General features: G+C 36.7%; 1 long non-coding RNA gene and 1 pseudogene across 1 annotated transcript in view; both read right to left on the reverse strand.

Moving 5' to 3' along the window:
• Positions 1-26,857, reverse strand: part of LOC107518346 — a 391,518-nt gene that overhangs the window by 358,481 nt on the left and 6,180 nt on the right. The gene's annotated exons all lie outside the window — the stretch shown is intronic.
• LOC118605142 lies at positions 2,948-3,064 on the reverse strand (annotated as a pseudogene).

Below are 26,857 nucleotides of genomic sequence, written 5' to 3' on the forward strand. Positions count from 1 at the left end.
GTGTTTAATTAACTATTTCTCTGCCTTGTCATTAATGGAAGTGTATTATTCTGTTTTCCAGAAAGAAAGTTTATTATATAAAGGTCTGTCTGTAGTCTGTTGCAAAGAAGGCGCTTTTCTTTCGGTTTCCAGTAGGTGGCATCTAAGCCTCTTGGATCCTTGCTTTATATGATGCCTTAAAGTACCTGTTGTAGTTCTTAAGTGTAGATCCCACGCTCAGACATGCTGGTGTGCAGTTTGGGCATTTTTTGATGAGTTTTAGATGATCAGCTTATTGTTATTTCAAGGGGAGACATCTGGGAATGTCTCTCACTCCACCATGTTTTCCATTGAAATGCAGCTCATAGCACTGGTTACCCGCTGGAAATTGAAATGTAGCTGATAGGGCTGGCCACTTTTGTTGCGATTGGAAAGGCCACTCACAAAGATGGCCGCCCAGCTCTGAACACTGGGTCCTGAATCACTTGGAGATGAGCTTGGCAGCAAGCCAATAACAATGCCCCGGCAGTCTACAGGTTAGGTGGGGTGGGATAGCATAGAGACAGTGGCTGTCAGATCAAAACAATCTCAGTCTTGCTGGAAATTTGGTAACTATCGTAAATTCCTGCAGATGACCCAGATCACAGCAAGACCAACTACTGTTTGGGACTGGCCCACAAGTCCCTGATATCTGCCCAAGTTCGTGTTGGCAGTAGTGATCTGCCTGACCTTTTCTCTGAAATGGGGCTCACAGTGCCAGCCACTGTTGGTGGGATTAGAAACGCTACTCACAACAATGGCTGCCCCGCTGTTATTACTTTCCTCTGAATCACTCAGCTCCAGGCTTGGCAGCCAACCATAAACAACTGCCCCTGGCAGTCTGAAGGTTAGGCTAGGCAGGCTGACCCCCTCAGACCAGTGTCAACTAATGGCTCTGTGGGAGGAGTCTGCACTAGCAAGCTGGCATAGTCTGTAGGGGGGCCGGACTAAGGCACAATGGTGGCTACCTTTCCAGCCCTCTTTCTGACTCCAGGTGATGGAGACTTCAGAATGAATCCTGTGCGAAACTCAGACCCACCACCAATGTCCCAGGTGAGTATCCGCAGGTCGGAAAACCTTTGCACAGATCCTTCAAAGGGATGTCTAGGGACTCAGAGTCACCTTCCATCTCACTTGGACAGCCAGAATACCCTCTATTTTCTACAGTCAGAGTTATTGGAATCTCCTCTTCCCTAGGCTGGGAGACCCTGGGCTCGGGAGCCCCCAGATGATACCAGGACCCCTCTCTCCTTCAGAAGAGCCTCTGTATCCTCGCTCTTCCTCCTGGTGATCTGATTTGGGACTTTGCCCCTCCTACCAGCTTCCATGTGGCTCCTTTTTATTATCAGATGTAGGTGTTATGATTAGCTGCACTTCAGGTGATTCTTCACGTTGCACCCACTCTGATTTCAATAGACAAGCATCAAATCTTTCAGAGCCATCCCTCCCTGGATTTACATCCCTACAACAGTGAAAGGATTTGCTATAATCCCAGTCAGAGACTTTCATGCATAAGGCATTGGTCACAGGTGTTCAAAATGACTTTGCTTCCACAGCCAATGGAATTCGAGGCTGATCTTCATGTTCGTCTGTTTGTCTTTAAATAAACGCGGTGCATAGGTGATAGCAAAATTCTTAAATGCAAATATATTAATTTCATTGTGGAGGAAAAATGAAAAGAGAGGCACATTGGGACTCACAGATTACCACTTGGTTTTTAGAGATGGTGATAAATAGTAGAATGAAAAACTTTTTAAATAGTAATGGCTATTTTATCCATTAATGCTTAGACCATTAAATGTAGCTCACTTTTCCAGATACTAAGTTGAAGACTCTAATGTCTGCTTCAAATAAATGTCTGTGATAACCCTCACATATTCTCAACCTGCTAATCTTCATTGGTCACCGCAATTCTCCCAAACATGGAACCATATTCTAGTTTCCAAGTACACATAGAGTTCTTTCACTTATTATACCCAACTTCTGCTCAAATTTAGCTTACATGTGATAAACTACCAAGATTTTCATCTTTGAGTGAGAAACTTCTTCCTGTAGCACCAGGCCTACCTAACAGGTGAACTCCAGTCCCTCAGACTAAGAGAGGCATTTAGAAAATTTAATGCCATTCCAATAAAATGCATGGACCACCAAAGCTTCCGTTATGCAGATAACCAACAGTGTACTATAGAAACATGCTGAAACTCATTGCTACTCACATTCTGGATTAGGTCTCTTAAAACCCTGTCTCTCTAACACACTCTGGTCAATCAGTTGGGCCCTCCATTGAAGAAGGATAACCATTTCCAAGGACAGCTTGATTTTTATTTATACTATTAACCTTCATAGTATATGTTTCATGGTTTCCTATGAATATTTACTTACCCTCAATGATCTCCATCTGCAAGAAGCTATATTGCCAAAGGGTCATATCACTGCCAAGTCATTTGCTTGACTTATACTTTTTATTAGGTCAATTTTTTAGAAATTCCTAGAAGAAATAATTACAATTATTTATAAATACTAATTAGTTATTAAACATGTATTCTGTACCTGATATAATAGATATGATTTTAAACCGATGTATTTTTCATTCCCTTATAAATCATTTTGCCCTGGAAATTACATTCTCTGACAGCCTTGTAAAATTAAGGCTAAGTGGGAAAGATCAACTCAGGAAAGACTAAACTACAAAAACAGGCATCTTTTGTCAACTCTAAGCAGATGCTCTTGAAACCTTAGTAAGTCCACAGTTTTAACAGCCAAAATTTGTGAGAAAAAAAACTGAATAATAATATGCTTTAACATAATAAAATCCAGTCCAATTTAGACCATAGAAAATACTATTTGCTCATTTCTATAATAATAACACCTCTTACTGATTGATCTTTTTATTTATTTATTTATTTATTTATTTTATTATTGTTATTTATGCCTACAGCACCTGGTCTTACCCAGGTGGTCTCCCATCCAAGTACTAACCAGGCCCAACCCTGCTTAGCTTCCAAGATCAGACATTGGGCTTGTTCAGGACAGCATGGCCATAGACTATGGACTATGTGGCTCCACCAGGGTGTGAACCCAGGACCTTCTGTGTGTAAAGCAGGTATGCTAACCACTACACTATGGAACCACATCCTGACTGATCTTTTTATGGCAGGCACTGTTTTGTATCTATTAACTCCTTTCAACTTTATAATAGTCTTATTTTATTTGCTCATACATGTGCCCCAGATCCTAGAATATAGCCTGTCAAATAGTAGGTACTTAATAAATGTGTTATGTCAATGAATGAATCTATGAGATATGTGCTATTGTCTACCTTTTCTAGATCAGGAAATAGAGGCACAGGGCAGTTAAGTATCTTTTACAAGATTTTACAGTCAGTATTGAGACCCAGGATTCAGAATAAGGAAATATTCCTATAAACATGAAGTGAGCTGCTCAAAGTTATTAGAGGCAAAACCACTCTAGGAATCGAAGGAAAGGAACAAGGTATTAAACATTGACTCTGCCAGGCATTCTGACAGGTATTTTATCTGCATCATCTCATTTAATTCAACTTTAATATTGTGAATCCAATTTTATGAATTTGGGAACCATCTCAGGAAGATTAACAAAATAAGAAAATTGCAAAATTAAGATTAAAACTCAGATCTGCCTATTTATAAGTCCTTTGCAAAATCTTTACTCTTGCTCCTAATCCTGCTTACCACATATTTACTTTATGAAAAATAACGCATCTTCTTCCTCTGTATCTTAGAAGTTCTCTTCCTCTTTATTCCCCATACTCATTTATTTTCTCTCATCAGACATGAATACTTCAGCAGTTTCTCCTTTGCTTCTACTCAAGATTAAGAGAAAAGTCTACTGCCTTCTGTACCAGCACTTTGCTAGGGAAAAATAAAAATAGAAAAATAGAAAATTCTCCCAGTGCTACAAGATTATAGATGTACTCATTTCATGTGTATTCTTCAAAAATTTCAAGGAAGCTGAAATCTAATTTAATCTATTACATGATTGTACTAAATTACTTAACCACATCAAAGCATCAATGGCCTCACACTCTGGGAAGGGACATTGTAAATGGTTTTCAAATACATAATGCAGACTCAGGTGCTTGAGATAGGGACGCCCATCTCTGAATATAAAGCTTCCCTTACATTTCTGAGATCAAAACAACACAGCCATTATTTGAGAGGCTGGATGAAATACGAAAGCCATTTCTTATTAACTTCAGTCATTAAAGAGAATTTAGTAGTCTGGCTTTTGCAATTTTCCTTCCTTAAAAAAAAAAAAAAAAAAAACGCAATCTTAATGGAATGAAAGGAAGAAAGATTTTAAAGATCAAGATTATGGATAAATTTCCCACTAATTACATTGTTTTCTGCTTTCAGGAAAAAAAAATTCCAATTCCCCTCCCCATCTCATGCTAAACATTTTAAGAATGCAAAGAGATGCTAAGCATATTTGCCTTCACTAAGAGGAAAATTACACTACACTATCACCACTACTATACATAAGTACTAATGAAAAATATTCTTGCGTCAATCTATCCTCTGAAATGTTGAACGCCTTTTCTCATAGTAAAAATATTGTAAACAAAAGTTAGATTCCCAGGAAAACTCTCAAAAGCCAAGTCAAGTCATGATGGTGATGCAAAACAGTGCTTCAGCACTAAGACCAGATCCTAAGAATCTCAGAAATATCAGAAATGCATCTCATCTCCCTCTCCCTCTCCTGGCAACAACTCTTTTGAAAGCCATGTAATAGTGGAAATTCAGCCTTTGTATGAAAAAAAGAATATCTGAGAAGGCAATATCACTTCATACTTAACATAGGCACTAGGGCCAGAATTCCTAGGCTTGACTCTTATCTCCAAACACTACCCAGCTCTGAACATTAGACAAGGTATTTCCTTTATTCTGTGCCTCAGTTCCTATAACCATACAATGAAAACTTGAGTGGTGTTCTTGTTACTGTGATTAAATAAGTTATAACTTCAAAACATAGAAAAGTTTCAGATGCAAAGTACTCAAAAAATGTCAACTATTATTGGTAAAGTGCTACACATTTTATCTCAGTTAATCCTTGATGTGACTCCTCAAGATAAATATTTTTATCATTCATTTTATAAGTGAAGAAACTGAAGCTTATGAAGGTTAGGCAATTTGCTTAGGGAAACAAAATTGTAAAAGATAGTTTTTAAAAGGCAGAGCCAGGTTTCTAATCTAGATTAGGTTCCCAAATTCCAGACTCTGGAACATGTAACCATGATACATTGTCTGTGAAGATGTAGGATTCTCAAGAACATAATCTCTTTTCCTGACTCCTAATCCCCCTCACTAATCCCTCAGCCACTGCCTCCACAGTAAGAGGATGAGATGAACAAGAGTCGTAATTCCTTCTTTCCCCATGGCCCGCATAAGGGGATTCTGCCCCAGATCCCTGCTTGAAATAAGCCAAGCTTACGAAGGATGTTTGACCTTCATAAACTGGGTATTCAGAGGTTAATGAATACCTGCGTTTTGAATTTCCATTGTAGCTTTCTGGCAATTCCATAAGTGTGAGCTCTTTGAAAATACCACAGGCCCATAGAAGTGCTGATCTTGGCCTTGGAAATCCTTGTGGATATAATTAGTTAGAGGAAATGAAGGTGACTGACCATTTATAGTCAGAATCATAACAAACTGAAATATTATAGAAAGTCTGAAGCCAAAACATAAGGAGGGCTTGGAATCACAAAGTAAGCTGGACATAGAGACATTTTCCAGAAACCAATTGTGAAAGAACTAAGAAAGTGGTTTGACAGTGGTTTGGACCATTTTTCCTATCCATTCAGAATTGAATTTTGAAGAAAACAGAGCAAAACAGACAGAGATGAGGAACAAAAGTCCTTTCAAGCCTAGAAAACAGGTCTGGTGGTAGTGGGTTTCCTTAGAAGATGGGAAAGGAGGTATTGTCTTCACATTACCCTGATTTTAAGCAACCTCCCAAAGCACCCAAAACATGTCTTGATTATCTTTAAAATGTATTTTTGATTATTAGGAAAGTTCCTTTAAGGAATCATAGAATCCCAAAACCAGAAAAGTGATTGGCCTTCATGGAGCACTTATCATGTGTCAGGCATTGTGCTCTCACCATAATCTTTCTAGCAACCCTGTAATTATTGTCCTCACATTACAGATGAGACACAGAGAGGGTTAAGTAATACCCAGGGTCACAGAGCCAGGACCTAGCACACTGGCTCCCCAGCCTGCCCAACCCCATTGGCAGAGCTTTTATTAACTCACAGTTCACTGACTTCCTTTAAAGTCATTTCATCCAACCTTTACCACCCTGTGGAATTGCCTGGACAGCATCCCTAGTGAGTTGTTTTTCAGTCTCTGTTCAAATACCTGTTACTTCTTTTTTATTGTGGTATAATACATAAAACAAAATTTACCATTTTAACTATTTTAAAACATACAATTCAGAGGCATTTAGTACATTCAAAAGGCTGTATAACCATTACCAGAATCAAGCTGCAGAAAATTTTTTTATCTCCAGAGAAGAAAACTCCATATCCTTTAAGTAGCCACTCCCCTTTCCTCCTTCCCCACAGCTGCTAATCAGCTTTTTATCTCTATAATCTGCCTATTCTGGGCAATTCAGATAAATGGAAACATACCATATGAGGCCTTTAGGTCTGGCTTCTTTCATTCACTATACTGTTTTCAAGGTTCATCCATGTATTAGCATATCAGTACTTCATCCTTTTTATGGCTGAATAATATTCCGATATATGGTTACACCACATTTTATTATCTGTTAGTTCATGGCCATTTGTGTTATTTTTATTTTGGGGCTATTGTCATTAGTGTTAATGTGAATATTCTTACACACATTTTGGAACACTTGTTTTCAATTATTTGAGACATATATCTGGGTGTAGAATTGCTAGTTCACATGGTAATTCTGTTTAATTTATTGAGGAAACATCAAATTGTTTTCCACAGTGCTGAACCATTTTACATTCTTATCAGCAATGTATGAAATTTCTAATTTCTTCTCATCCTTGTCCACACCTGCTATTTTCTGTTGTTTTTAATTATAGCCATCCTAGTGGGTATAAAGTAGAAATTCATTATGCTTTTTGATTGGCACTTCCCTAATAACTAATGACACTGAGAATTTTTCATGTACTTGTTGACTATTTATATGTCTTCTTGGATAAATGTCTATTCCACTCTTTTGTACTCTTTTTTATCGGGCTGCTTGACTTTTGTTGTTGAGTTGTAAGAATTCTTTATATATTATGAATACTAGAACTTGTCAGGTAGAATTTGCAAATATTTTTCCCATTCTATCTTTTCACTCTTTCAACAATATCCTTTGAAGCAATAAAGTTTTTAATTTGGATGAAGTCCAATTTATCTATTTTTTCTTTTGTTGCTTGTGCTTTTCGAGTCATGTCTAAGAAACCATTGCCAATGCCAAAGTCATGCAGAGTACCCCTATGTTTTCTTTTAATAGTTTTATAGTTTTATATCTTATATTTAGGTCTTTGATCCATTTTGAGATCATTTTTAGATATGGTATGAGGTAGGGTAAGGATACAATTTCATCCTGTTGCATACGGATATCCAGTTGTTTGCACTATTTGTTGAAGATTATTCTTTCTCCATTAAATGGTCATAGCACACTTATTAAAAATCAATTGACCATATGTGTATAGGTTTATATCTAGACTCTCAGTTCTATTCTATTGATCTGTCTGTTCTTATGCCATTACCACACTGTTTTGATTACTAGAACTCGCAACTTTTAAAGACAGCCTATACAGCCTTTGGATATCCCCATTTCCTCTTAGAAAATTCTTCCTTACCTTGTCCTGAAAAATACCTCATGTTACTGCTAAACTCTGATCCTAACTCTGCCCTCCGGAGTCTCACCATTATCAACAGTAACATTATCACCAACTTTATTAAGCTCACATATTTTTCAGATATAGTTTAAGCTGGGTGTTTTACACATATTGTCTGTCAGTTTATATCCTCAAACACTACAGCTACAATTACTATTTCTAGTTTGTAAATGAAGAAACTGTGGCACAGAAAAGTTAAGTGAATAACCTATGCACAGTTAAATAGCAAGTGGCAGACCTAGGATGCAAACCCAGACAGTTAAACATTCCAGCTCACGCTCTTAACTGACAAAGCAGCTGAGCAAAGATTTGTTGAGTGGCTCTCAATTAAGCACGGTGTAAAGGCTAAAAGTACAGAACTAAATAGGCTGGCTGCTTTCCCTGCCTTCATGAAGCTTACAAATCAATAAACACAAGTCGAAACCTATGAAGAGTGTTGTAATTCAAGAATGCCAAAAATAGATGTTAAAACTGGGAAAGCAGAAGAAGACTTCATTCTACTAAGTTTAAAAAACCTGAACCCTTGTTTCTTACCACTGCGCCCCTGCCCCACCCCATCCAATCCAACTTATGTCCATGATATTGCTGCTAATATAAATACCCCATTCCCTCAATGAAGACTCAGAATCTCTGGTCTATCAATGCTCTCCTGAGCTGCAAATGACTGTACATAGATCTAGAACATTGAGATAGATCATTCTCTAATATAGAAGCTTGACTTTTCACAAAGCTGCTCATATTACCATTCTCAAAATGATTTTCCCACAGTGCCTGAAATCTCTTCCATTAATTCTTTCCATTAGTAAAGATGTTTACTCTGAAGATCAAATATCTGTGTCTCTAAAGAAGGAAGCAACTAGAGAATTATATTTATTAAGGACCTATCACATGCTAGGCATTTTATATTATCCCTAGAACAACGTAATGGGGTAAACACTGTCAGCCCTATTTTACACATAAGAAAACTGAGAATCAGAATTTAGAGAATGAATTGGAAGAATTAATATTTAAGCCCCGGACTGCCTAATCTCCATGCAAGAATCCCTTTGATAGTATCCCTGAAAAGGAAACATTTAGTTTATGTTTACCCACTTTCCAAGACTGAGAGCTCACAAATCCATATTTGACCCAACTCACGGAACTTCTCTGATTGTTAGAAAGTGTCTGCTGTGAGCAATAAAGGCATTCCTTGTTTTGGAGTGGAGGAGACAGTGATCTCTACATTTTAGAACTTTCTCAGCTGCTAAAAAGCCTTTGGTTTATATTGAATGGAGATTCTCAGTCCCTACTTAGCCAACTCATTACCACAGGCAACAAGTCAAAGATGATAATCCACCCGAAAGCCAATGTGAATTCCTTGATTGTTCCCTAAAAAGTGGGAAGGACAAAACCAATTTATAAAAAGCCATGTTTATTTTATCACTTTTCCCAAAGGCAAGGGCATTGTAGGTAATGGAGAATAAGAAAATTAAACTACAAAGAAATATTTGACAATGTTTCCTTAATCATGGACTATATCTGCTGATTCAGCCAAAAGCAAGAGGGCAGAGGTGATCTTTGCTATGCCACACTCAGTAATGCAATCATATTTTTGATACCAAACTACATTTAACTGCCATATAAATCCTCCCTGCTTCCATACCACACCTCATTATCTCACAGGAAATGTATAACTTCTGGAAAGTCAAATGTGGTCAGACCTGTGTCCCTAAAGTTGGTATGAAAACATAAAGCAGAGAGCCAGATGTTTGCCACACCAGCAGGCCAGTTTCTTGAGTGCGCATAATCAGCCTTACCCAAATATCCTTGACACCAACTTGCTGTGGGACATTAAGCAAAACACTCCACCTCTCTGGGATTAAGTTTTTTATCTTTAAAGTGAGAGTGGGGCATATCATTATTCCCATTTTGCAAATGAGGAAATTCAGGGACAGAGAAGTAAGAAAAGTGCTCAAGGTCAATGTTAAATATCTAGTCAAAGGAAAACTGGATGTCAAACCAAGTCTGTCTTGACTCAACAAGCACTCTTTCATACATGAAGAAAAGCTCCAACACTATGACTCTATGGTACTTTAATTGAATTATTACGTTCAATAGCTTCCACTGTTAGGAGCATCTTATTGTCAATATGCCGAACTGCCCAAATTCCCAAAAGAGGGAAAATGTGTGAAATCAGCGTAATTGTAAAAGTTTATTAATCTTGATTTCAGGAAGTGTGATGGGGGTAGCAGAAATGATTGATACAGAAAAGGGGAGAGTGTGCTTTCTCAATCTCATTAGATGGCAAGGAGAAGATGCCACTCTGCCTGACTTGAGAAGAAAGGAGCACATTGGGTCTTTTTGCTCTATTTCTAGCTACATGAATTGAAAAGCCAACCTCAGGTTCAATGCATCATTCTCGAGGCAGTGAACAAAATCCTTCTTTGTTCCCCAGTGAAACTTATCTTCGAGGAGCTGCACTACTTCCTGTGAGATGTGGCCCTGCAGATGTGCCATGGGAGACCTGCCTGGCTGTGCTTCCTTTGCTCAAAGTACAAGAATGAGCACTTTGTAATGCTGGGCTGAAAATGACACTCCCTCCTCTGATCCCCACTGGGTTCCCAAGTGGGTAAAACTTTCTGCTTAAGAGACAGGCCATAAGCAGTGTGTGTGTGTGTGTGTGTGTGTGTGTGTGTGTGTGTGTGAGAGAGAGAGAGAGAGAGAGAGAGAGAGAGAGAGAGATTATGTTTTGTTCATTTGTACATTTGTTAACTATTTATAATGCTAGAAGAGAAACCAAAGGGACAGAGTATAGCACAGTATTTTTCAAATTGTATTCCATGAAACCCTTCCAAGGGTTGGTAACCCCAGTGTCTGGAGGTAGAGGATGGTTCCAGGCCCTTCTATCTGCCTCCTTCTGCACTTGCCAACATCATCAACAATACCAGAGCAGTTCTACTTCTAACAATTTGATGTAGTGGGCTGGATACCATTTAATTTCAGCAAAGACTTTTCTAGCTAAAAAGGTATCGGAAAACTAGAGTTGCTATAGAAGGGTCTTATAAGGATCCAATTCTATTCTCGGTTCTCCTAAAATATAGCTCTGTGGTTTTAAGTAGTTCATTTCAACTCTGGTTTCAATCTCATTATCTATAAAATGAGGAGTTTCGAATAGCATACAACTCCTAAGAGTGAATATTCTACTATGTGTATTATGTTTATTAGATTGACTCTACCTGAGTATGTCTTTTATGTCTATTCACATGGATAAATATTTATTTATAACATATTTGAAACCACGCATTGTCTTAATCCCGGGAAGCAAAAATGGAAAATAAAATCCCTGACATAAAGGTGTTCAAAATCTGAACTATAGACAGGAAGCTACTAAGTTGACCCTTGAACAGTACAGGTTTGAACTCCACAGACCTGCTTACTTATCTGCAGGGCTTCTTCAATAAGTATACAGTCAGCCCTCCATATCATAGGCCTTACATCCACAAATTCAACCAACTCCAGTATTTTTTATCCAAAAACAGTATTTTCGATATGAGGTTTGGAATCTGTGAACGAGGAGGGACAACTCTATACACTGTTCTATGCCATTTTATATAAGGGACTTGAGTATCTGCAGGGGTCCTGGAAACAATCTCCTGCAGATACCAGAAGACTATAATTAGTTTGGGGGGAGTCAAAAGTGATATGCTGAATTTCAAAAGTGCAGAGGGTTGATGTTCCTAATTCCAGTATTATTTATGGGTCAATTATAATTGAATCATTACAATAAAAGATAAGATGTGTTATGTTCAGAAGAGGTGTAGTAATTTTAAACTGCGAATTTCAGAAAAGTTTTCTGTGGGAATTGCTGAACTGACTGGAATGAAATTTTAGAAGAGAACAAATTTAATTCTATTTCCTGTTCCACCACCAAATATCTATATGACATTGGACAAATCAGGCATCTTTATCTGTAAAATGAGAATATTGGACTAAAAGATATCTTGAGTACATTCCAGATATAAAATACCTATGAATCTATGATTATCTCAGAAATTACAAGTTCTTTTAGAGTTCATGAATTGCAAACATTACTAACAAACAGTATAATATAAGACTCAGCCTCCCAGAAAAAAAGAAAAAAGAGTATATTTTTAAAGTATGAAAAGACATAGATTCTATGGAAAATAGACAAAACTTCAGAAACCATAATCTCATTGGGAATCTAAGCAGTAGGCATTATCTACACAATAAATCAGCTCCATTTTTCATCCCTTCATCATTCCACTCAATATTCAAATTCCCAGGCATAAGATTGGAATTTGATTAAAGTGAACTGCCTTCTCATCTTCTGGCTGAGGGTGACAGAGTTTCTTGTTGACACTTCCCTCAAGACAATATACCATGGGGGAAGAATAATGGTTCCCTAAAGGTAGAAAGAGTAATGAGCAGGCAAAAACTATTTATTTCCTTTCTAGAACCCAAAGATAGTATCAGAAACTAGGTGTGATTTTTCTTCACTTATATTTTCAATATATCTTTGTGTAAGTTTCTTTTAAAATTTTTTTTGGAATTGTATGTGTTGTACCTAAGTCGCAGTCCCAGAATTTAAAGAGGAAGGAAGGAAGGAAGGAAGGAAGGAAGGAAGGAAGGAAGGAAGGAAGGAAGGAAGGAAGGAAGGAAGGAAGGAAGGAAAGCAGAGAGGGAAGAAAGAGAGAAAATGAGAAAGAGGGCGGGGAAAGGAGGAAGGAAAACAGCCTTGACCTCTAAAATTCAAATGAATTAGGTCACCAAAAGATCTAGAAATTAGAAATAACAATTTTAAAATGAGATTTACTTCTCAGGAACATTGTAAAGCAAAGACTAATAACTTGATTTTGTTTTTATTAGACTATTATTTTTCAGCCATGGGCAAATGCTCATAAAATGAGATATTATTTGAATATATGAATGCAAATTCAAGAACTTCAGAACAGGTAAATAATTTATAAATGTACAAAATGAAACAAGTCTTCCTTCAGCCACTATCAGTGTGTGAGATATTAAAAGCCACATAATTACAAAGTAGTTTTCCAATTCTTAACTTGAGGCTTCAATATCAGTACCGAAAATTATGTACCAGTTATACTTGAAATCGTTGTAAGGTTTTAGAGCGGAATGAAATTACCATGAATTAGCAACTTGTTGGCATCTTTAGGAAAATTTAAATATTTAGTGTTGAAATGGACATGTTACAAGGGTCTGCATGTGCATTAGCAATATAAATCATATGTACATATGTCTTATATTTATAGTTCTGTGTTTGCAGGAATATGAATTGTAAACATTTAAAAATATTACTTGTTTTTACTTCAGGTGAAAGTTTCATTACTCTAAATGTACCTAGCCTGCATAATTTAACTAAAGTGTTTCATTAATAAATTAAAATGGGTTTAAAATAAAGTAGGGAGAAAAATTTTACAAGAAACAATTATTCTGCTACTCTTTAAATCCTAACTCTGAAAGTTTTAGGTACTAACTTAGCAAACAGGGCCTACAGAGAGAGCCCTCACAGGGTCTGATGCACACAAAGATAAATATCAAAATGGCTCATGTGAGCTTTGGGATAGAGTTAAGATTCCTTTTCCAAGTAAGGGAACATCAAGAGATGTTTAGAAAATGACAAAGAAGATCTAGAAACAAGAAATATATTATCAAGCTGTGGTCAATTCTAGGCCCCCACAAAGCGGTGATTTTTGGCTTAAAATATTTGTCATAGTGAACATTGCACTTGATGTTCTAACATCTAGCATCTCGCCATGGCATGGAAGGGAAATAAGGATGTTAATAGAGAAAACCCTACCAACATAGGATCCTTCTCTAATAGCTTGGACTCTCATAAAGATGCAACAAATGAAAAGAAAAAACATAGAGGTAAATGAGAGTTTGAGTTCCTTCATTTCTTCACCACCTCCACAAAGTGGAATCTGTTCGCCTTCCCTAAAGAAAACACAATCAGCAACAGCAAATGTATCCTAAAAACCTGCTATGGGTAGACACTGCTTGCTATGGAACATAAAGATGAATACAGCATTGTTCCTGCTCTCACTGATGAGTATATACGTTAAAATTAGAGGACATTACAAAAGAAGCAGTCACTGAAACCTGGGTTGATAAAGGAAGGCTCTGCATACAAAGTAAGTCATTAGCTGGATGAAAAAGGTTGAGATATCTTATAAAAGAAGGCAGAACAGGTACTCATGCAATCATTGAGAACCACAGACTTAAAGTTAGGACTGGGTATGAATACTGGACACTGAGTAGATCAGTGTGACTCCAAAAATAAGAGCAGGAAAGTAATTGGAAATAAAATTCTGCAATTCTCCTTTTAGCCAATTGTTCCCAATTTTGGCTACTCATTAAAATAATCTGAGAAACTTTAAATAAAACAGGCAGTATATGGGCCCTATCCCTGGAGATTCTGATTTAATTGGTCTGGGGTGAGGTCCAGGCATGTTTTTGTTTTATTCTTTTTTCTTTTTAAGCTCTCTAGGTGATTCTAATATACAGCCAGGGTTAAAACCACTGTTTAGGTCATAAGGATCCACCACTATTATGCAACTGGCATCACTTAAAAGAAGGTTTCATCACCCATAAATGTTTTACAACCCTAGTCCTGAGACATCTTAAACCAATGTCGCTCAGTTCTTAACTGTGTAGTCTTCTTCTAGAAAACCGAACAATAAAGTTTGCTGCCACATGGAAGGATAAGACACTACCTCAAACAGTGGTTCTCTTTGAAAAAAATATGGTGCCCGGATCCCATGGCCAGATGTTCTGACTCAGTGATCTCAGGTGAAGCTTAAGCATTTGCATTATCTAAGTTCTTTTAGCCACTCTTAATGTTCAAATCTTCTTCCAGAACAAGGCCGAGTATTTTGTAAAGCTCCTCTGGTGACTTCAAAGTGCAGCCAAAGTTGTTTATCAGATAAAGAGAGATTTGAACACTCTTTATGTCATGGCAAACATAGAAATTGACTATTTATGAGGCACAATGGAATAAATTAGAGGAGATTTAAGAGCTTGGTATATGGAAATATGGGGCTTGGTTTTAGAAAACACCTTTTTATTAATACATAATTATAATATAAATTTTGAGAATATTATAAATTATTATAAATTAAGACTATAGAAAAACTTTTAAAATTATTTTCACAAGTTATAATGTGAGACTAGAGCTATGTTTATGACTAAATCTCATTATCTGTTTTTTTTTTTTTGAGATTTTTTTAAAAATTAGTTTCAGGTATATATTATAGTGGTTAAACATTTATATAATTTACAAAGTGATCCCCCAATTACTCTAGTTTCCACCTGGCACCATACATATTATTGACTATCTGCCCAATGCTGTACTTCACATCCTCACAACTATTTTGTAACTACTAATTTGTACTTCTTTATCTCTTCACCTTTTTCACCCAGCCCCCCAATTTCCCTCCCATCTAGCAATTACCAATTTGTTCTCTGTATCTATGAGTCCATTTTTGTTGCATTTGTTCATTTATTTTATTCCTTGATTCCATATAAAAGTGAAATTGTATGGTATTTGTCTTTCTCTGTCTGACTTATTTCGCTTAGCATAAAATCCTCTAGGTCTATATCATTGCAAATGGTAAGATTTCATTCTTTATGGCTCAGTAATATTCCATTGTATATATGTAAAACTTCTTTATCCAATCCTCTATCCATAGACACATAGGTTGCTTCTGTATCTTGGCTACTGTAATTAGCACTGCAGTAAACATGGGGTTTTCGAATTAGTGTTTTGGTTTTCTTTGGATAAATACTCAGAAGTGCAATTGCTAAGTCATAGGTAGTGCTATTTTTCATTTTTTGAAGAACTTCCAAACTGTTTTCCACAGTGGCTGTACTAATTGGCAATCCCACTAACAGTGCACAAGGGTTCCCTTTTCTCCACATCTTCACCAACACTTGTTTTTTGATTTATTGGTGACAACAATTCTGATAAGTCTGAGGTGTGGTCTTAATCTACATTTCTTTGACAATTCATGATATTGAGCATCTTTTCATATATCTATTTGGGCACCTGTATGTCCTCTTTGGAGAAATACCTAGTCAGATCTTCTGTCCATTTTTTAATTGTATTGTTTGTTTTATGTTGTTGTGGAGTTACATGAGTTTTTATAAATTTTGAATATTAACCCCTTATCAGATGTATCATAGGCATATATCTTCTCCTATTCAGTAAGCTGTCTTTTTGTTTTGTTGATGTGTAAAAGCTTTTTAATTGGATGTAGTCCCATTTGTTCATTTTTTCTTTTGTTTCCCTTGCCCAAGGAGATGTATCAGAAAAATACTACAAAGAGCAATGTCAAAGAGTTCACTGCCTATGTTTTCTTCTAGGAGCTTTATGCTTTTGGGTCTTACATTTAAGTCTTAAATTCATTTTGAGTTTATTCTTGTATATGATGTAAAAGGTGGTCCGGTTTCATTTTTTTGCATGTATCTGTCCAGTTTTCCCAGTACCATTTATTGAAGAGGCTATCTTTATCTCATTGTACATTCTTGCCTCCTTTGTCATAGATTAAATGACCATATAGGTGAGGATTTATTTCTAGGCTTTCCATTCCGTTCCACTGATCTATGTGTCTGCTTTTATGTCAGTATCGTGTCATGACTATAGTACCATGACTACAGCCTTGTAGTATAGTTTTGTGTCAGGTAGTATGATACATCCAACTTTATCCTTCTTTCTGAAGATTGTTGTAGCCTTTCAAGATCTTTTATGGTTCCATATAATTTTTGGATTACTTGTTCTAGTTCTGTGAAAAAATGCCATTGGTATTTTAATAGGGATTGCATTGAATTTATAGATTGCTTTGAGTAGTACGGACATTTTAATGATGCTAATTCTTTCTATCCATGAGAATGGTATGTTTCCATTTATTTATACCTTCTACCATTTCTTTTATGAATGACTTATAATTTTACCTCCTTGGTTAAATTTATTGCTGGGGATTTTATTGTTTTTGATGCCATTATAAATAGGATTGTTTTCCTAATTTCTCTTTCTGAAAGTTCGTCATCGGTGTATAAAAATGCAACTGACTTCTGAATATCAATTTTGTATCCTGCTTCTTTACCAAATTCATTTATCGGTTCTAACAGTTTTGTGAAATCTTTAAAGTTCGCTATATATTGTATCATGTCATCTGCAAATAATGACAGTTCTACTTCTTTCTTTCCAATTCAGATGCCTTTTATTTCTCTTTCTTTTCTGATTGCTGTGTGTAGGACTTCCAATACTATGTTGAATAAAAGTGGTTAAAATGGACATCCTTGTCTTATTTCTGATTTTAAGGAAAATGCTTTTAGCTTTTCCCCATTGAGTATGATATTAGCTGTAGGTTTGTCATACATGGCCTTTACTATATTGGGTATGTTCCCTCTATTCCTACTTTGCTGAGAGTTTTTATCATGAATAGATGTGGATTCTGTCAAATATTATCAGATTTTTTATGCTTGAAATAACTATATGGGGCAAGATTTTTAAACTAATAATTTCTTCAAATTCTTATAATCGCTATAAAGAAAAAATTTTCTTTTACGAATAGGTGATAAAAAGTCAAAACTTCTTAAAAACTATTCCAAAGTGTACAATAGTTAATGTCAACATCAAAAATAAGTTATGTCTTTATACACTATCTGAAAAGAAAATTAAGAAAACAATCTCATTTTCCATAGCATCGATGAATAAATATGTAGATGGAAACTTAGCTATGCAATAAAAAACAAGATATAAAAAATGAAAAGAGATCCCAGGTTTTAGACAGCATATACCATCACTGAGACTTTTCTTTCAGCCCAGCCCTAGGAACCTCTGACCTAATCTTAGCTCTTCTCATTTATACAGTAAGAACCTGATACCCTGGAAGGAAAAGGGACTCACCCACGAGTATGCAGTGAAGTTAGTGACATAGTCCTGACTAGAATCCCTATGTCCAGCTCCCTAGCTTGATGTCCTCTGCATTACCATTAAGCATGTTGTAACGAACCTGGGAAATACCTAGCTAACCATAAGAGGCACAGGGATGAAGATTCGAGCAGTGGGTTGTGGAAGCAGGGGAGATTTTTAAAACTAATCACCAGTCAACATAGATTTTTCAGTTTCAACAGTTTTTTAATGCCCAATTGTTTCCATTATAGAAATAATATTAATTCATTAAAGAAACTTTTGAAATTGCAGAGAAGAAAAAGGAGAAAAATTTATAATCCCACCAATTATATACAACAGTTAACACCTGAATGTGTTTTCTTTCTGTCTTTTAATGAATAGATTGTTGAGTTTTCACTGAACTGTGCTCATTCTGTATGTTCAATTTTGTACCCTTTTTTATTCACAATATTATAACAAGCATTTTCTATTTGTAAGCAACATTTTTCTTTCACGGCTACATAAAATGTTCTGAAGTCATTGTGCCATGCAGAATATTTTTTCAAATTTTTCCACTATTTAAAATAATGCTAAAATAAACAGATATCTGTGTATATAATATTTGATCCATGTTTATGATAGTGTACCAAAGTGAAATTATAACATTGAAGAATTTTAAAATTTTAAAGTTTTTTGGCACATAGTTTCATATCACTTATAACATGTAGTTTTTTTATTTATCTGTAATTAAATAAACTGTTTTAGAGTTCTGGAAATAGAAGTTTAGATAAATAATAATAATAATAATATTCACCATTATTCCTTCAACCCAGAGGCAGACAACTACTAAGTATCTTGGTAAATTTTTTCCTGATATTTTTGAAAATACACACATATACACACATTATTACCAAATTGAGACTATTGTTTGTGGGTTTGGCATTTGGCAAAAGAGTTTGTGAGCATACTCCCATGTCAATAAATAGTACCTGAAGACCAAACAGATTTCAGTTATTAATCAAAACACTTTAGTCCAGTCACACAGCCAAACACACTCCCATTTGTACATTCCCAGCAAGACCATACCCATAACCTCATACCCAAGAAACAAAGCAATTATATGAAGGACTACCCTTAAAAGACTCTCAAGAAGAAATCTGTTGTAGTTCTCATGGGAAGCCTCTGAGAAACTGACTCAAAAATGGGTACAGGCAGTTACAACTGCATTTTTCTAATTTGACACTTCTGCAGAGCTCAACTCAGAGTGACACTCTAAAGGGCCAACCACCAGGAACAGATATAGGCCCTGAAACTTGGGTTCCTGATCCTCATCAAGATGTTTCCAAAAGCACAGTGGTTAAGACAGAAACTTTGGCATCAGACTGTCCCAGGTTCAGTCATGGCTCTACTTCCTACTGACTGTGTGACTTGGATTAATTTATTTAACTTTTTTCTAAGCCTCATCTCCTCATCTGTAAAGTTGAGTGACAACAGTTGCTACCTCATAGGCCTGAAATGATGATCAGATGAGACAATTCACATAAAGTATTTAGCAACATGTCATTGCAGGCACTCAATCCATTTTAGCTATAATTATTATATTATTTTGAGGAGTTCAGACAATAGTTTATCTCTGTTCCCTCAGAGCTTTCTATTCTCACTCAAATACAACTTTCTCTTTCCCCATTAGTCTGTTACAGAAAATACTTTTTTAACTGAAAATCCCCAAAGCAGTCATTCTGGCATTAATATAGTAGTTCACAATGTTATCATATTTATTTTATCACAAATGTTATTTATAACTCAAATTGGTTGAAATTGTCATTAACAATTTTTAATAAATAATTTTACTTTGGCATTTACTATTTCCAGGAACTTTGTATGACAGTATCTCCTTCAATCTTCACAGTTCTTTGAAATATTGTTATTATAATTTTTCGAGTGAGCAAATTGACATATAGACAGATTAAGAAATTTGCTAAGAGCATCACTTCTAGAAGTTGAAGAGCCAGAATTTGAATCCAAGCCTGTTGGACTCCACGCCCTAAGCCTCACCCAATAGACCAGAGATCACCAAACTTTCTTCTGTAAAGGCCATAAAATAAATATTTTAGGCTTTCCAGGTCATTCGGTCTCCATTATAACTACTCTACTCTGCCATTGTAGTGTAAAAGCAGCCATCAACAACATGCAAACAAATAAACATGCCTCTGTCCAATAACTTTATCACAGACACTGAAATTTAAATTTCATATCATTTTAATGTGTCACAATATATTATTCTTCTTTTCTTTTTTTCCCTAGACATTTAAAAGGTAAAACCTACTCTTAGCTTATAGGCCATTCATAAACAAATAGTAGGCCGTAGATTCATCTACAGAGAGAATGTGATGATCAAGTAATCTGAGATTCTCTGGGCACATGAGACTACTTTCAGGTTATCAGGCTCTCTCTCAGAGCCTGCCGTGCTATTCTTTTGGACTATAAAAGTCCTGCTGCAAACACCCTTCTCAACAGTTGCCTTTATCTGCCATAGTCTTTGTCATTCTTCAAACCGAACTTCACAATTATTTCTTGTAGAAAATGCAACCAGTTCACATCTACCACCACCCCAATACTAGGTTTGGTGCCCTTTTCCAGTTCTCCCTTAGCGCCAAAGACACTTCCATCACACTATCTATCACACTGGATTGGGATGCCTTGCTCACCTTCTTTGAGGACAAATGCCATGAAAGTAGATTCCTGTCTTGGTTATAATTATACTGGCTTAGTAATTATCACAGTACTTGGTATATAACACGAGCTCGAAAAATGTTGGAAGGCAGGTCAAGAGGTAAGGAGAAAAATAAAGAAGGGGAAAAGGACAAATGAAAAGTACTTAACTGTAAATACAGGTTCTGAATTGGATATAAAGAGGTGGGAGAATAGGGGAGGAACCTACACCAAACCATTAGGATAGAAGTGGAAGGAAAACTGCCAAAAGTGAATGCAAAAATTCTATTTCTGCTTCTCATGAGAGACAGTCTGTGATTCCCCCTGTAAAAGTGGTTACCCATTGTGTTGCTACAGTGAAGAACAAGACAGAAATAAGTCTCTTGAATTTGTCCCATCAAGGCCCAGGGAAAAAGTCTCAACTTAGAGAGTCTATATCCCCATGGCTTCCCCATGGTCTCTGTCAGTGGAATGTAGAAATGGCAATGGCTCAAAAATCAAGATGCAGTCTTCTAAATATGCTATATTTCTATATGTATTTTTCAAAATGTCATAGCAAGTAAAAATCCAACTTATGGCACAAAGGAAAAAAAATTCCAGAGTCAGGAGTAAGATGGGGAAGTGGATATCTAAAGCTTTCTTTTAGCTCCAAATAAATTTGCTCTTTTGGGAGGAGCTAGGATTTATTTTCTAAAGCTCTTCTTTGGAACAAAAGGTTTAATCATCCCACACCTTTAATGCTTCAGATTTGGGAGGTTCTGTTTTTTTCTTGACTAAGTGCTTTAAGAGAGAGCTTATTTGAGATAAAATATAAGGACTAAAAAAAAAAAAAAAAGGCAAAAAACTAATTTTTCATCCACTGTTGCCATTTGCTTCCCCCTCTCCTCACCCAAAATCTCGTTTCCTCTGGTTCAATGCTTCAGGAGATGCTGATACATGCTTCTACCAAGAGACTCTTTGGAGGTTCAAACAGATCTGACTGTATGGGTTTAGTACCACACTCCAAATCTCTTTCATTCACTCTCTGAACTCTTATATAAGCCAAGAAAGGTGTCTGTCCCTGGACAGCTGGGAGAAAAGCCAAAAGATGCCCAACATTATTCTCATTATTTTGACTTTCTTTCCCTGACCCTTGTAGTTTCTCAATGAGAAGGGGGCTCCTGGATATCCTGGGTAGATTCTGCTCAACTAGGGTATGAAAACTCCTGGACATTAGAAAATGAATAGAGGTATGGACTGGGACTCAAAGTCTCTACCTTTTTCCTGAAATGATCTGCATTCAATGACTAGTCAGTCATTGTGAGAATGCAAAGGCCCGGCCCCCACCACCAATTTAAAACAACTCTGTAAGTCCATCCTAGCTTCTGGGTTCCTTGCAGGATTATCTTGGCCTTTTTGTGACTGCATGGATTTTTAACAATACCCAAACCCCTTTCCTTTATCGTCCTGCAGGTGTAAAGCTTCGCTTACTTTCCTGACTGCCACCCCAATAAAATTCTTGCACACAAATCTCCGCAAATCTCATCAAAGACTCAAAGTTTACTTTCAGAGAACCTATTTGGGACACTGGTCCTTAGTTTTTTTATTTATCTAATGATTGGGCTATCCTAGATGCTTCCATTTCTATCTGTAAACATGAGTAAAGCACAGTGATCCATCTGCCAGGTGTACAATACAATCTTCAGGATCTCGTGTGCATCTGAATTCAACTGAATTATAGAATATGGGACATAGCTCGTCAAACACTGTGAAACAAGTGGTATACTAGCAAACAGAGACACCGAATATCAGGGTCTCTTGGTTGGCGCCATGTCTCTGCTACTAACTTGCTAGGTGAGTCTGAGATAGTCTCTCCAGTAGGTCTCATTTTCTTAATACGCCAAATAAAGGATTTGTCATGTTTTTTCTATCTCCTCATTTTAAACGAATTTATATGATCTCCGCTTTAATAAGAAAAAAAAATATTTTTAGAAAAATCAGTTTCTCATTCACCATAAACCCAAAGCACACATTAGGTACCTAATTATTCATGACTGTATGGTGCTCTCTGTAGGCCTTGCCCTCAGAAACCTATGGTCTGCAGCTGGCTGACTTATACAGGGAGCCACAGCTGAGGCACTCCCCCTGAATTCAATGTGCTACTCATCCACAAAGGAGAAATCTGCTGGAAGGTCACTACAATTTTTAAGGTTCTTAAGTACTCAGGGAACAACTAGGAGGGAATAGAAATGAACATATATTGAGCACTGTTAAGTTTCTATCACTGACTTTGGTTCTTTTATGGATATTAGTTCATTTAATTCTGACAACACTTCCTGAAAGTCAGCCATTGCTACCCCCCCACCCCCATTTCACAGATGAAGTCTGCAGAGGGCATGTGACAATCAAGAATGTGGAAGAACCCAGGCTAGAATATGCCATGGTTCCATCACATAGTAATAGAAATACCTGCTCCTTTGTCTCTCTCCTCAGCAAGAGCTGGGTCCTATGTCTTTCTTATCTGTACCACTGAGCACCTAGCACACTGGCAAACACCTGCCACTAAGTGCATATTTATAACATTAATTAATTAAGACCTCCTGACTTCTCCTCTTGCTATGTCTATTGCACTATCACACAATCGGCCTTGCCACTTCACCTCTGAATTTTTATAAAAATTATCAATTTCGAGACAGACAAATCAACATCAAATAACAAAGATGTAGTTTATTACAGTTTCCCAACTTACTTGGTAACACCAGTTATTTGGCCCTTTGGGATTTAATAGCACTGTCTACATGCATGATATTGGCTCACTTGGGACAGCCAAGCAAAACCTCCATTGATTATTCCTAAAAGGTCATTACGCCTCTGAAAGCCATTAAATTTTAAGATGGTTTAAATACATCCATCTCGTCATTTTTAACCATGACCACAAAAAGCATCCTAAAGATATTTGATTATTCAATTAGACTAAATTAGGCCAATGTATATGGTGCTGCCTCAGAAGTTATTATGCTTAATAAAACATACTTTATAAACCCCATTAAGGCTGTAATTAAATTTACAAGCAGCTTTCCACACAATTTTAACAAAAAGATGTCAGAGTGTTGTGTGTGGATGTGAATTTGCATTTTGTGAGTGAGTGTGTTGTGTGTGTTGTGCATGCGTGTGTGTGTGTGTGTGTGTGTGTGTGCATGTGTGTGTGTTTTAAGGTCCTGTTCCATAAGGATTATAGCTCCCCTGCTGTTTGGAAAAGATAATTTCACTTGTAACACTAATAACTTGAGCAGGGGAGAAGCTGGCCTGGTGAATGGAGTGCACTTCACTGCACATCTTGGCTCAGCTAGAAATCGGAAACAGATGGTCCTTGCGGCTGGTTTCCCACTCGAGCCTGCTTACTGCCAGCCTGTGGTCTTCAGTGGGCTGCTGCTGGCAGTCTGTGACTTGAACATAGTAGGACAGTGGCAAAAGAAATCAAATCTTTTCCAATGAGCAGCAAGTTATAATGAAATTTGACAGATCTGACATTCTATACTCAACATCTAGTTAGAATATATTAACCTTTTAGTTTTCTTAAGTGCCTTGCATAGAAGTTGTGAATATACTTATTAGAGGGTTGTGTTGTATGCAGTTTTTTTTTTCTTTTTTTCTTTTTTAACAGGGGGCAAAGGGTTTAGTCCAATCTTGGGTGGCAGCTGGTTAACAGAAAATGAAGAAGAAGTAAAAAGTCAAAGAAGTTCTAAATGGAAATGAGGCACAAGAACTGTCACTAAGAAAAAAATAATAATTCTTTACAGAGCATGGCAGATGAGTTTCTGCTGAAAAAATTATCAATATTTTTCTTGAGAAAAAAATATATTCATATATATGTCAATCTGTGAGTGTCCATATTCTCTCTCTCTCTCTCTCTCTCTCTCTCTCTCTCTCTCTCTCACACACACACACACACACACACACACACACCCTAAATCAAAAATCTGGGCAATCTCTGGGCATATCATTAAAATGGATGGGGCTGTCTGGACCCCCTGGCATTTTCTTCAATTCTGCCCTTTTCAGCTTTGCAGCGTTTGCTTCTGCCATACGGTAAGAAAACCATGCCAGGTGACTTGGGACACTGGTTTTTTTAAGTCACCACACTCATGCCCAATAATGATGTGTACCTGTGCAGACTACCAAAGACCTCGGCATTTTCCTGGGCTCTGAAAGAACTAGACTGTCTATCTTTGTGTAGTTCTTCCTCTTATCCCAAAGCTTATGTGTGAGTACACACTCATTTTCGGGGTTAGACAGTGAAGTCTTGAACACCATTTTAGGATTTCACACCTGACTGAGGTTAGAGAAAAGACCCAGGTATTAATAGTAGACAATCCCTCTTCAATACAGGCTTTTTAAAAGTCTCGGATATCCACTTCCCTCAACCAAACTTCTACAGTTTCAGCAACAGTGTTCATTTCTAATTTCATGGCTTCCAAGAGCTTGAGATTCAAGGTCATACATATTCATTAAGCCCAGCATCCACCTTGACAAAAGAAATTTTTAAAAATCTTCTGAGCGCTAGCTAATTGGAGTAGGACATGGACTTTTTTGTCAAATTGACATAGGGTTGAAATTTTGCTGTTCTTGCTTAGTATGTGTCATTGGGCAAGACTCATACCTATTTAATCCTGACCTATAAATTGAAAATAATATTATCAACCTCCTAGGGTTATTGTGAGGGTTAAATGACATATACTGGAAACCACCTTAAAAAGTGCCTAGTACAGGGCAAACGCTAAGTCCTATTATTTCCCTCCTTTCATGATTTAGAAAGCAAAACTAGAGTGGTGAAATTCTTAAGTCATAACTCCTAGGCTTGAATTCTTCTAACTCCAGGACCCTAAGCAAGTTACTTCAACTCTTTGAGCCTGTTTTCTTGTTCGTAAAATGAGGTTAATAATAGATCGTACCTCATAAGGACGTATCTAAAAAAAAAAAAAAAAAAAAGATCTTAGAACATGCCTTGCTAAGAGGAAACACTCAATACATTAGCTGTTATTATATGCTGCATTCAAAATCAAGCTGCTCTTCTCCTAGAGTTTCAGATTTCCAATGACCTGGGAAACAGAGCTTGAAAAGAAGGGGAAAAAAAATTTAGTTGCCTACATCACAGAGGTTGCTGTTAAATGGGTGAATGAACAAATGAATGAATGACCTATATTCGATAAAGACAAATATTACTATAGTCAATCTATATGAAGTACTAATGGATGATACAGATAAAGCAGGCAACAGGAATTCAAAGGCTCTATAGATGACTATGAACCTGGGTCTTAATGAGGGGAGCTAACTCGAGAAGGCAGATGATGTGCTAGGAAAGCAATAGCTTGAGTCAAGGTAAATGAAAAGCCTGTGTAAACCTGTGAAAAGCCTGTATAAAAAAAAAAAATGAAAAGAATGCAATCAAATTTCAAATCGACTAATGTTCTATGCCTTTTTTTCCACTACTTTTCTTCCACCATTTATGAAGCCCCTACTCTCTGCCCAATAGTGAACTTGACCGCATAGCTACTGAGACAAACAAGACGTGGCCCTTGCCCCGAAGAATTTCAGGTTCTCGAGGGAAGGCCAACTAGAGGCAGAAGAGTCCAGGAGAGGATACTAAGAACTGAAATGGAATAAGGCACAGATAAATATGGAAGAGCAGAGGGAAAGGACCAAATCCAGCCTTACCGAACACCAGAAAGAGGAAGAAAAAGAGTTTCCCTCAACAAAGCAATAAACATAACAAAACTGCAAAAGCAAAACAATAACTTTGGTTCAGTGCTTATCATATATATCAGGGAATAGTGACTTTATGCATGTTTTTGCTTCTAAGTATATGTAGTTAATCAGTTTACATATTTATATACTTAACAACTATTTTTATCTTCATTTTTCTGATTAGGACACAGAGACTCAGTGAGGTTAGTAACCTGAGAGTACTCACACAGTAACCAACCAAGCCTATTGCAATATTTAACATATTGCATATTGGACTTCAGACACAGTACTCTCAACCACTCTACTATACAGCCTCTGAAAATCATTAATATTCCATTTTCACATTGCCCTTTAGCAACGTATGACAAAAACCAAAATTCCTTGATATTGCACACCTGTTGGCAGTAGAATCTTCAAATTCTTTATTCAAATGCATTGCCACAAAGATGCAGTTGGGAATCCCATTCAACAACAAAAGGTAGCTGTTTTGGGAAGCATCAACAGCCAGAATGATGCTGGAAAAGAACTTGCTTTTTGCTGGAGGTCTCATGTTATGAGAAAACAATTCCCTTTCTAATGCTCCCCAT

The sequence above is a fragment of the Rousettus aegyptiacus genome, unplaced genomic scaffold, assembly GCF_014176215.1.
Source record: "Rousettus aegyptiacus isolate mRouAeg1 unplaced genomic scaffold, mRouAeg1.p scaffold_m13_p_1, whole genome shotgun sequence".
Classification (NCBI taxonomy): Eukaryota; Metazoa; Chordata; class Mammalia; order Chiroptera; family Pteropodidae; genus Rousettus; species Rousettus aegyptiacus.